Below are 12,142 nucleotides of genomic sequence, written 5' to 3' on the forward strand. Positions count from 1 at the left end.
AGGCGGTCCTAAGAGGGAAATTTATAGCACTGCAAGCCTTCCTCAAGAAAATGGAAAGAGAGGAAGTTATTAACTTAATGGGACATCTCAAGCAACTGGAGAAGGAAGAACATTCCAACCCCAAACCCAGTAGAAGAAAAGAAATAACCAAAATCAGAACAGAATTAAATGAAATTAAAAACAAAAGAATTATACAACAGATGAATAAATCAAAAAGTTGTTTTTTTGAAAAGGTCAATAAAATAGATAAACCTTTGGCTAACCTAACCAGGAAAAACAGAGTAAAATCTCTAATCTCATCAATCAGAAATGACAAAGACGAAATAACAACAGACTTCTCAGAAATTCAAAAAATCCTTAATGAATATTACAAGAAACTTAATTCTCAGAAATATGAAAATCTGAAGGAAATTGACCAATACTTGGAAGCACATCACCTTCCAAGACTTAGCCAGAATCAAGTGGAAATTTTGAGCTGGCCAATATCAAGTTCTAAAATAGCATCAACCATACAAAACAAAACAAAAGCCCAGGACCAGATGGCTTCACGTCAGAATTTTACCAAACCTTTAAAGAGGAATTAGTACCTATATTACTCAACCTGTTCCAAAATGTAGAAGAAGAAGGAAGACTACCCAACATGTTCTATGAAGCAAACATCACCCTGATCCCCAGACCAGGAAAAGACCCAACAAGAAAAGAAAATTATAGGCCAATATCACTAATGAATACAGACGCAAAAATATTCAACAAGTTCCTAACAAACAGAATCCAGCAACACATCAAACAAATTATACATCATGACCAAGGCGGTTTTATCCCAGGGTCTCAAGGCTGGTTCAATATATGTGAATCTGTAATTATAATTCAGCACATAAACAAATTAAAAAACAAAGACCATATGATTCTCTCAACTGATGCAGAAAGAGTTTTTGGTAATATACAGCATCCTTTCATGATCAGAACACTTAAGAAATATAATTTCCACTCAGATCAGGAACCAGACAAGGCTGCCCATTTGTCTCCACTGCTCTTTAGCATTATAAATGGAAGCTTTGGCCACCGCAATTGGGGAAGAAAAGGTGATCAAGGGTATCCATATAAGGTCAGAAGAGATCAAACTTTCGCTTTCGCAGATAATATGATTGTATATCTGGAAAACACCAGGGATTCTACTACAAAACTCTTAGAAGTGATCAAGGAATACAGCAGCATCTCAGGTTACAAAATCAACATTCGTAAATCGGTAGCCTTTACATATACCAATAATTGTCAAGCTGAAAAAACAGTTAAGGACTCTATTCCTTTCACAGTAGTGCCAAAGAAGATGAAATATTTGGGAGTTTATCTAACAAAGGATGTGAAAGATCTCTATAAAGAGAACAATGAAATGCTAAGAAAAGAAATAGCTGAAAATGTTAACAAATGGAAAAACATACCATGCTCACGGCTGGGAAGAATCAACATTGTTAAAATGTCCATACTACCCAAAGAAATATACAATTTTAATGCAATTGCCATTAAAGCTCCACTGTCATACTTTAAAGATCTTGATAAAATAATACTTCATTTTATATGGAATCAGAAAAAACCTCGAATAGCCAAGACATTACTCAGAAATAAAAACAAAGCAGGAGGAATCACACTACCAGACCTCAGACTATACTATAAATCGATAGTGATCAAAACAGCATGGTACTGGCACAAAAACAGAGAAGTAGATATCTGGAACAGAATAGAGAACCAAGAGATGAATCCAGCTACTTACCGTTATTTGATCTTTGACAAGCCAATTAAAAACTTTCAGTAGGGAAAAGAGTACCTATTTAACAAATGGTGCTGGGTGAACTGGCTGGCAACCTGTAGAAGACTGGTATTTGCACATTTCTCAGCAGCTTAGGCTGAAAGTGTTTGTGGTGACAATGGTTTGGCTTTGCCAAGGGTGGATTTGCCAGGCAGTTTCTCAGGTAATAGGTGTGTGTCTGCATGCACGTGGTGGGTTGGCCAACTTGGGGTCTGGCTTATTGGGGTTGGAACATTGGGCTGTGACTTTGTCTAGGAGCACTGGCTCACAATTGTTTATCTAGCCTGGGTAGGTTTCTGCTAGGAGAGGACTGCAAAGCTGTTTCTCAAGTCTGGGGCACAAACACACAGCTGCCCAATTGGCCTGGGTATTTGTCTGCCGGGGGTGCTCCCCAGGGCTGTTTTTCAGGCATGAGATGTGAATGCAAGGCGGTCTGCTGGCCATGAGGGTGTGTCTACCAACAGTGATCCATAAGCTTGTTTCTGTAGCCAGACCACAGAATAAGGTTGCTTGGCTGGCCTGGGAATTTGTCTGCTGGGGGAAACCCATCAGACTGTTTCTCAGGCCCAGAAACTGCTGCATAGATGCTTGATTGGCCTGGGAACATGCTAGACTGGGTCAACACAGAGAGCTGTTCTTCAGTCCCAGGACATGGTCACAAAGCTTCCTGGCTGGCCTAGGAGCATGTCTGCTGTAAGTGGCCCACACGGCTGGTTCTCTGGCTCAGATTGTGGGCACACAGCTGCTCAGCAATCATGAGGTCTTGTCCACCAGGGTGACCCATGCAGCTGCTTCTGATGCCTTGGATGAAGTTGCTTGGCTAGCCTGGGAGAAATTCAGTAGCAGTGACTGACAGGGTCCTTCCTCCCTCTCTCCGTCCTTCCCTTCCTTCCTTCTTTTCTTCCTTCCTTCCTCGCTTCCTCCCTTCCTTCCTTCCACAGAGTCTCACTTTGTTACCATGCTGGAAGCCTAATCATAGTTCACCACAGCTTCGAATTCCTGGGTTCAAGTGATTCTCTTGCCTCAATTTCCCAAGTGGTTGCAGGTGTATGCCACCACACCTGGCTTATTCATTATTTTTAGGTATACTATAGAGCTATTTCATAGACTTGGATGAGGACACAGGGTTGCTTGGTTGGCTTGAGGGCATGCCCACAAGATGTGGTCCATGGGTCTGTGGGGCAGGGGTGCTATGGCAATTTTCTCAGGTACTGAGCATGGGCATGTAACTAATATGATGGCTTAAGAGCTTCTAGGAGGCTCAAAGACCTCATCTGCTTGGGGCAGGGCATCCAGCATTCTGGCCAGCTTAAGGGTGGGTTCACCCTCACTGAGACTGTGGCAGACTGCTCCTCTGTCTGGAAATGTTGTGTTAAGGGTTGGTTTTTCTACTATGCAGGAGTAGAGTCACAGCCAATCTTGAACCCAAGATCTGAACAGTTAGGGTGGTGGTATTCAACCACCTGTTGGCCTTGGTATAACAAGGATGGAGCCCCAGTGCTGGAGAGAGGTACAGTGGCTACTGGCTTTCAGAAGAGGAAGCACTCCAGTGGCAGATGTGGTCTTAAAAAGGCAGGGTGCTGCAGCACATTGGCTGACAAGATGTAGGTGAAGGGTGGGGAGTGTATGACTTATGGTTCAAAGTGGAACAATGTAGCTGCATTCCTGGCAGCTCTTTAAACTGGGCTCTGAGCTTTTAAGGACTGTGGGATTTTCCTGTAGTAAGGACTGTGTTTGTGGTAGCAAAGGAGACTGGTAGAGATTGTCTGCCACCTTTTTTGGGCTCAAATGATCGTCTTGTCTCAGCCTCCAAAGTAGCTGACACATAGGCACCCGCCACAACACCAGCTAGTTTTTCTATTTTTAGTAAAGATAGGGTCTCTCTTTTGCTCAGACTGTTCTCAAACTCCTGAGCTCAGGTGATACACCCTCCTCAGCCTCAGAATGCTAGGATTATGGGCGTGAGCCACCGTTCCTGGCCTAGAGTAGTTTTGATACCCTAAAAAAAATCTCACCTATTTATCACTTTTCCTGTAACTCCAAAACTTTTGGAAACCTTTCTACTGTCTTCATAAGTTTGTCTTTTTTTAGAATTTCATTTAGTAGTGTAGCATTTAGTAGTTTAGCCTTTTCAGACTGCTTTATTTCACTTAGAAAAAACATTTAAAGTTTATTCATATTTTTCCTTGGCTCCGTAGCTCATTTCCTTTCATGACCAGATAATATTCTATTTTAGAGATGTACCACAGATTATCCACTCATCTGTTGAAGGACATCTTGGTTGCTTTCCGTTTTTTTGCAATTACGTACAAAGCTGCTATAAACATACCTGTGTAGGTTTTTGTGTGGACAGAAGTTTTCAACTCAGTTGGGTATATACTTAGGAGTATGACTGCTGGGTCATATGATAAGACTATGTTTAGCTTTGTTAAGATGCTGCCAAACTGTCTTCCAAAGTCACATTTACATTTTGCATTCCCACCAGCTATGAATGAGAGTTCTGGTTGTTTTACATCCTTACCAGCATTTGGCATTGGAGGTTTTTGAATTATGGGCATTCTTATAAACTTATAGTGACATCTCATTATTGTTACAGTTTGCAACTATCTAAGGATGTATGATATTGACCATATTTTCATATATTTATTACCATCTGTATACCTTCTTTTGCTAGGTATTTGTTCAGGTCTTTTGTGCATTAAAATAATTTTTTTTATTATTGACTATCAGGAGTTCCTTGTATATTGTTAATACAAGTGCTTTATTATTTAAGTAATTTGCAAATGTATTTTCCAGACTGTGGCATGCCTTTTAATTCCCTTTCAGTGACTCTTGCACAGACATTTTAAATTTAATTCCCAAATTATGCTTTTTTTAAATAAATGTGGTTTTAATAGTATACTAAAAAATTCATGACCAAACTAGATTTTCCTCCTATCATAGCTTTGACATGTTTCATAGTTTTGTGTTTTACAGTTATGTCTAGAATTTGTTTTGAAATAATTTTTGTTTCAAAAATTTTGTTTTGAATAATTTTTGAGTGGCCCCTGTGTCTCAGTGTGTAGGGCGTCGGCCCCATACACCAAGGGTGGCAGGTTTGAACCCACCCTCGGCCAGCTAAAACAGCAGTGGCAACTGCAACAAAAAATAGCCAGGTATTGTGGCAGGTGCCTGTAGTCCCAGCTTCTCAGGAGACTGAGGCAAGAGAATCGCTTAAGCCCAAGAGTTGGAGGTTGCTGTAAGCTTTGACACCATGGCACTCTACCAAGGGTGACAGATTGAGACTCTTGAGTCAAAAAAAAAAAAAAAAGAGAAAAGAAAGGAAATAATTTTTGTGAAGAGTGTAAGGCCTCTGTCTAGATTTATGTTTGTATGGATGGATGTATGGATGTATTTCATATGGATATCCAATTTTTCTAGCACTCCTGTTGGAAGACTAAATTTTCCAGCTATCTCTTTTTTATTGATTTCTAGTTTAATTGCATTGTGACAGGATAGCATATTTTGTACGTTGTCTACCCATTTAAATTTGTTAAGGTGTGTTTTATGGCCAAGAATGTGGTCTATCTTGATAAATGTCCTGAGAAGAATGTATATCCTGCTCTTGTTGGACAATATATTTTCCAAATGTCAATTAGAACCAGTTGATTGATGTGATATTCAGCTTAAGTATATTCTTATTAATTTTCTGCCTGTTGGATCTGTCAGCAGCTGCTATAGAAGTTTAAAGTCTCCAACTAATAATGGATTTTCTATTTCTCCTTGAATTTCTATCAACTTTTGCTTCATGTACTTTGATATTCTTTTTTCAGCTTCATACGCAAAAAGGACTATTAGATCTTCTTGAGGAATTTCCCCTTTTATTATTATCTAGTGCCCCTCTTTATCCCTTTAATTTCCTTGTTATGAAGTCTACTTCTCTAAAATTAATAAAGTTGACTCTGCTTTATTTTGGTTAGTATTAGCATGGTATATTTTTCTCCATCCCTTTAATATATTTGAGTCTTTGTAGTTAAAGAAGGTTTCTAGTAGGGATGGTTGATTTTTTTAAATGTACTCTGACAGTCTATCTTTTATTGTATATATTTAGACCAATCACATTTAAATGATTATTGATATGATAGTATTGATATATATATTATGATTGTAACTTTTTTGTTAATTGTACTTGTTCTTTTTAAAATCTTTCCTTCTTTCACAACTCTCTCCGTTCTTAATTATTTCATGTGATTCTATGTTTTTATTTTATCTTATCATTTTAATTATACTTCTTTTTAGAAAATTTAGTGGTTATCCTAGAATTTTCAATATGTGTTTACAAATAATCCCAGTTTACTTTCAAATATGATATACTGTTTCATAGGCTGTCTATGTATGTACTTTGTATCAGGATATTCCCTTTCACTCACATTTATTATACCATTACTACAATTTGTTATACTTATCTACAAACTACAATCGCTCTGCACTATATCCTTATCATTACTTTGAATAGTTACTTATTAAATCAATACATAACAAGAAAAACATAACATTTTATTTTATCATTATTTTTCCTTTTTCTGATACTCTTCTTTCTCTGATAAATCTGAGTTTCTGAACTACATGAAGTATACCTCTATAAGACAACCACCCAAGAGACTATAACAAACTGGTCAACATATTGATGTGGCTCCACATAAGGGACCAAGCCTACTGTACTGATACGTACATGTGGTGCATGTCTAGTTCATGAAAATTAGGTTGCCTTAAGGAGGTGGTCAGTGTAGGGAGGTGGTCATATGGAGGTTGTACTATATTTTCATTCTCTCTGAAGAACTTCTTTAAAATATTTCTTTTTTTTTTTTTTCTTTTTTTTTTTTTATTGTTGGGGATTCATTGAGGGTACAATAAGCCAGTTACACTGATTGCAATTGTTAGGTAAAGTCCCTCTTGCAATCATGTCTTGCCCCCATAAAGTGTGACACACACTAAGGCCCCACCCCCCTCCCTCCATCCCTCTTTCTGCTTCCCCCCCCATAACCTTAATTGTCATTAATTGTCCTCATATCAAGATTGAGTACATAGGATTCATGCTTCTCCATTCTTGTGATGCTTTACTAAGAATAATGTCTTCCACTTCCATCCAGGTTAATACGAAGGATTTAAAGTCTCCATTTTTTTTAATAGCTGAATAGTATTCCATGGTATACATATACCACAGCTTGTTAATCCATTCCTGGGTTGGTGGGCATTTAGGCTGTTTCCACATTTTGGCGATTGTAAATTGAGCTGCAATAAACAGTCTAGTACAAGTGTCCTTATGATAAAAGGATTTTTTTCCTTCTGGGTATAATACAAGACAGGGTTCATGTAACTATTTCTCAGTCTTTTATTTTTTTCCTAGAAAATCTTCTTTTTTCCTTCACTTTTGAAGGATAATTTCACTGGATATAGATTTCTATGTTGGTGGACTTTTTCCTTTAAACGTTTAAATATTTTACTCAGCTTTCTTCTTGCTTGCAGTGTTTCCGATGAGAGGTCCAATGTAATTCTGCTTCTTGTTCTTCTATAGGCAAGACATTTATTTTCTCTAGATTTTCTCAAAAATTTGTTTTCATCTTTGATTTTCTGCAGTGGGAATACTATATACCTAGATGTATGTATATATGAATCAGTGTGGGTGTGTGTGTTATATGGAGAAAGAGAGAATTTATCCTATTTGGTGTTCTCTGAGCTTCTTGGATCTATGATTTAGTGTCTGTAATTAATTCTGGAAAATTTTTAATTGTTATAACTTCAAATATTTTTTCTCCTCTCCCCTTTCTTCTTTTCTTTTTTCCTTCCTTCCTTCCTTCTTTTTCTTCAGATATTCTTTTTCAGATTATACTTAAATTCCACAATTTGTCAGTGTTCTGTTTCACTTTTTCATTTTCTTTTTCTTTTTTGTATTTCATTTCACAGAAAAATGTTTTGCCATATTCTTTAACTCATTGATTCTTTCCTCAGCTCTGGCAGGTCTACTGATACAGTCATCTTAAGCCTATTACAATGTTATTGTTTAATTTATAACATTTCCTTTTGATTGTCTCTTAGAGCCTCCATCTCTCTGTCTCCATTACCTATCTGTTCTGGAATGGTGTCTACTTGTTTCATTTGTGCCTTTGATACATTAATCACAGTTATTTTAAATTCCCTATTTAATAATTTCAAAAATTTGTATCATGTCTGAATCTGGTTATGATGCTTGCTTTGTCTCTTCTGACTTTGTTTTTTTCTAGATTCTAGTATGTTTTGAAGTTTTTTGTAGAAAACCATATGTGTTGTATATAGTAATAAAACTGTGGTATCAGCCTTTAGTGTGAGGATTTACGTTATTACATCTAGAAGCTGGGTTGTGTTTAATGCTTACAGCATTATAGGTGCCAGAGGATTAAGTTTTCTAAAGTTTCTTTTTCTTTCTTTTTGTTTTTAGGTGCCCCAAAGAACTTCTTCTTAATTAGAATCTGCATGTTGTGGCTTGGCACCTGTAGCTCTGTGCCTAAGGTGCCAGCCACATACACAGGAGCTCACGGGTTCAAACCCAGCCCTGATCTGCTAAACAACAATGACAACTGCAACCCAAAAATAGCTGGGTATTGTGGCAGGAGCCTGTAGTTCCAGCTACTTGGGAGGCTGAGGCAAGAGAATCACTTAAGCCCAAGAGTTTGAGGTTGCTGTGACCATGATGCCACAGCACTCTACCTAGGGCAACATAGTGGAACTCTTGTCTCAAAAAAAAAAAAAAAACAAAAAAAATTGCCATGTTTTAGTTCTCTCAGTTGTTATCCCTATTAATGAAGTGCTAGGTTTGGGGGAGGGCAGTTTTCTATAATCTTATCATTAAACCTCCATATTTTTAGTGAGTCTACAGTCTTTGGCAGTGACCACAGATGTATACATTAGCCTTTCTTTCCTCTCCCTTTTTGTGAAACAAGAAGGGTAGATGGGACTAAAATTGTCTAATTGCTCTTTTGCCAGGCCAGAGAATATTCTGGAAAAAGTATTTGCTTGAAAGCCACTTTCTGTTATAGAAAACACTCTGGGCTTATTTCAAAATTATTTCTTTCCCCTAGCATATTTCAAAAATAATTGCTTTTTCTCTGCCTCTCCCCAAAGTGTAAGGGGAAGAGATTTTTTTTCTCTGATCTTCACTGAGGGGACTTAATGTAGCTACCTTTAAGAATTACCACTAGTTACCAGCTCCAGTAGTTTTTGCCAGGTAAGCTCATCTCAGCTGTAATTTTCTTTTTTTATTTGCTTGTTTTTTCAATTTTTTTTAAATTTCTGGTACAAATGTATAGGTTACATTGTTTTCATTTCTAAGGTAAAGTTCAAGTTGTAGTTGAGCCCTTCACCCAAGGGGCATGCTGAACACCCTCAAATTGTGCACATTAGGTGAGATCCCACCAAGTGGGAAAGAGCCTTAGACAGAAACTTCTGAAGATAACAGACGAATGGCCAAGAAACACATGAAGAAATGCTCATTGTCCCTAATCATCAGAGAAATGAAAATTAAAACCACTCTGAGACAACGTCTTTTCAGTTGGGGGTAGTAGTTTGCCCTGTGACCTCAAGTCACTAAAAAATCTAAGAAAAGTCATTGGTTTTTAGTTTGTTCAGCTTTTTCTCATCGTGAGGATAGGACTGATGACTTACAAACTATGCTAGAGTAAGTTAAAGCAGTAATTCAAGAGACTTTACCACTAATTTCATCCAGCATCTTTGAAAATTTTCGTCAAATGTCCACAACTCCAGGCAAAACTTCCATAATTTCCTTCTCTTGTATCTAATTTAGTTTACTCATTTCTTTTTCTCCTATCCCTCCTTTAGCTATTATCATTCTCCCCTGTAATGTTAGGATTGCCTATCAGGTTGCACCTCATTAGAGGTGCTGGAGGTTGGGGAGGCTTGTGGTGTTATCATTTGTATTTATAGTGCTTAGCACCATATCTGGCATATCCAACACAATTTTCTTGTCCAAGGATATTTAATACTGTGATGGTTATGGCACCTAAACTCATGACGTTATCTGTTTTAGTGAGAGTAACAGCCACATTAATAGGGATTTTATAAGCAACATAAAAAGTATGTTGAAAGAAAAAACTCCAAACTCTATAAAATAATTTAAAGAGGTTTACTCTGAATAAACCAAATTATTCCCAATATGTACAACCATAACCCAGGAAGGTGCTCTCAAGATATCGTGAGAAAATGTGCTTAAGGCAACTGGGTTACAATTTCCTTTTATACATTTGTGGAGAAAGTAATTACAGGTGAAGCCTAAACCCATGCATGGAAGGTACATATTGGCTCAGCCAGAAAAGGTGAGGCATCTCAGTGTGGGGGCTTACAAGTCATAGGTAAGATTTAGGGATTCTGTAGCTGGCAATTGGCTAAAAGAGTTAAGTTTTGTCTAAAGACTCATAGTCAATAGGCAAGAATGCGTGAGTTAAGAAAAAGTGGTCTTCTGTCTTATGATGCTATATTGAATAGGAAGGTTGGATAGGAAGCCACATTATACTGGGTTCATAAAACCCCATTTAATAAAATTTTATTGTTTATTGCTATGACATACCCAGCCTTTTAGGAAGGGATTTGAGCAAGTGAAAAATGAAGGTCAGAGTTCAGTCCTCAAGTATAATAATGGCAAAAATTCACCATTGTTGACAGTGCCATAGGGGTCGGTGAGAGAGAGAGGAATCATATGTTGTCTAGAGGTGAAGACAAAATTGAACTGAGTGTCCAAAAAGGAGTTGCAGTGCCAAGCAAAGAAAGAAAGGGCCACAGGGGCATCAACCTTGCTGGACAGAGAAAATGTCTTGAATGAGGTTGTAAAGATGAGTGACAGTACAATAATGTGAAGACTCGCTGATCCATGGTGCCAGAACATTATGTGTGAGTGGTAAGCTTAGCAAAATGCTTCACAGCATCACATTTCTTGATGAAACAAAAGGCAAGGTCATCTTCTATGAGGAAGAAGGTTGAACACACTGGAAGTGTAGAAAAGAAGTGAATCTGAAGGAAATGAGAGACAATAATTGCCTTTGACAAGTTAAATAAGAAAGAGTGAGTTAAAACAATGAGGAGAAAAGAAAATGAGAAAAGGCTTCTGTATACGACGATGATAGGGAGATGAGAGGCAGACATGTGTGGGAAACTCATGTGTACGGGGCAGTCAGCACCTTGAGAGAGAAATCGAGCCTGGACCTACCATTGACATCATGAACACGACACAGGTGATAAAACTGACAACTGAGTAGATTATAACTATAAAATTTTTTCTTGACTTCAGCTCACCTAGTCATTTAGTTGCAGCTAAGGCAAGAAGCATTGAGGAATTTTGTGGCTGACTCTATAAAACACTAAATGCTTTTCATTTTAACTCTATTACAACTGCCGGCTTCTCATGTAAACTATTCTACTGTCTCCCACATGATGTGCATGATGCTTGGTGCTTGTCTCTTTTTATGCAAATACATCATACCTTTGCCACCAGATGAATCACTCTAACTCTTCCCCTAATGAATTCATTCTTCTGAAGCAAGCTTAAAATAACTTCATTTTTTGTTGATCTAGCTGCTAAAATTCCTAATAAAGGAAAGTTAAATGGATTGTGGATACATGGTGCAAAACTATATCATTCCACAAATGTCAAAGTAGTTGACAGACTAAAAGAAACCACCATGGGACTGAGCTTAGAAATATTAGGAAATAGGGCGGCGCCTGTGGCTCAGTCGGTAAGGTGCTGGCCCCATATACCGAGGGTGGTGGGCTCAAACCCAGCCCCGGCCAAACTGCAACCAAAAAATAGCCAGGCATTGTGGCAGGCACCTGTAGTCCCAGCTACTTGGGAGGCTGAGGCAAGAGAATCGCTTAAACCCAGGAGTTGGAGGTTGCTGTGAGCTGTATGATGCCATGGCACTCTACCTAGGGCCATAAAGTGAAACTCTGTCTCTACAAAAAAAAAAAAAAAGAAGTATTAGGAAATAAGCCTATATGGAGAGCTATCTGCAAGACATGTGAGAGTATTTCTGGGGGAATTTTTCAACTCCAACAGGTTTGCATGGTTGTGGAAGTTCGAATTTCCAAGAGAGCCTGGTAGGTCTAATACAGGTCCTCGTAGCCTTGGAAGCAAGGGTGCCTTTATTTACATTCTAAAAAAATCACATTCAAAGAAAAATTAGAGCTTTTTACAAGAAGAAAGAGGACTGCACACAAAATAGAAGCAAACACAAAGTGAAATAAATACAAAACAATCAGAACTCAGATGTGTTTTGAACACAGTCCAAACATTTAAGCTATTAGTCAGCCTCTTCT

The sequence above is a fragment of the Nycticebus coucang genome, chromosome 11 (assembly GCF_027406575.1).
Source record: "Nycticebus coucang isolate mNycCou1 chromosome 11, mNycCou1.pri, whole genome shotgun sequence".
Taxonomy (NCBI): Eukaryota; Metazoa; Chordata; class Mammalia; order Primates; family Lorisidae; genus Nycticebus; species Nycticebus coucang.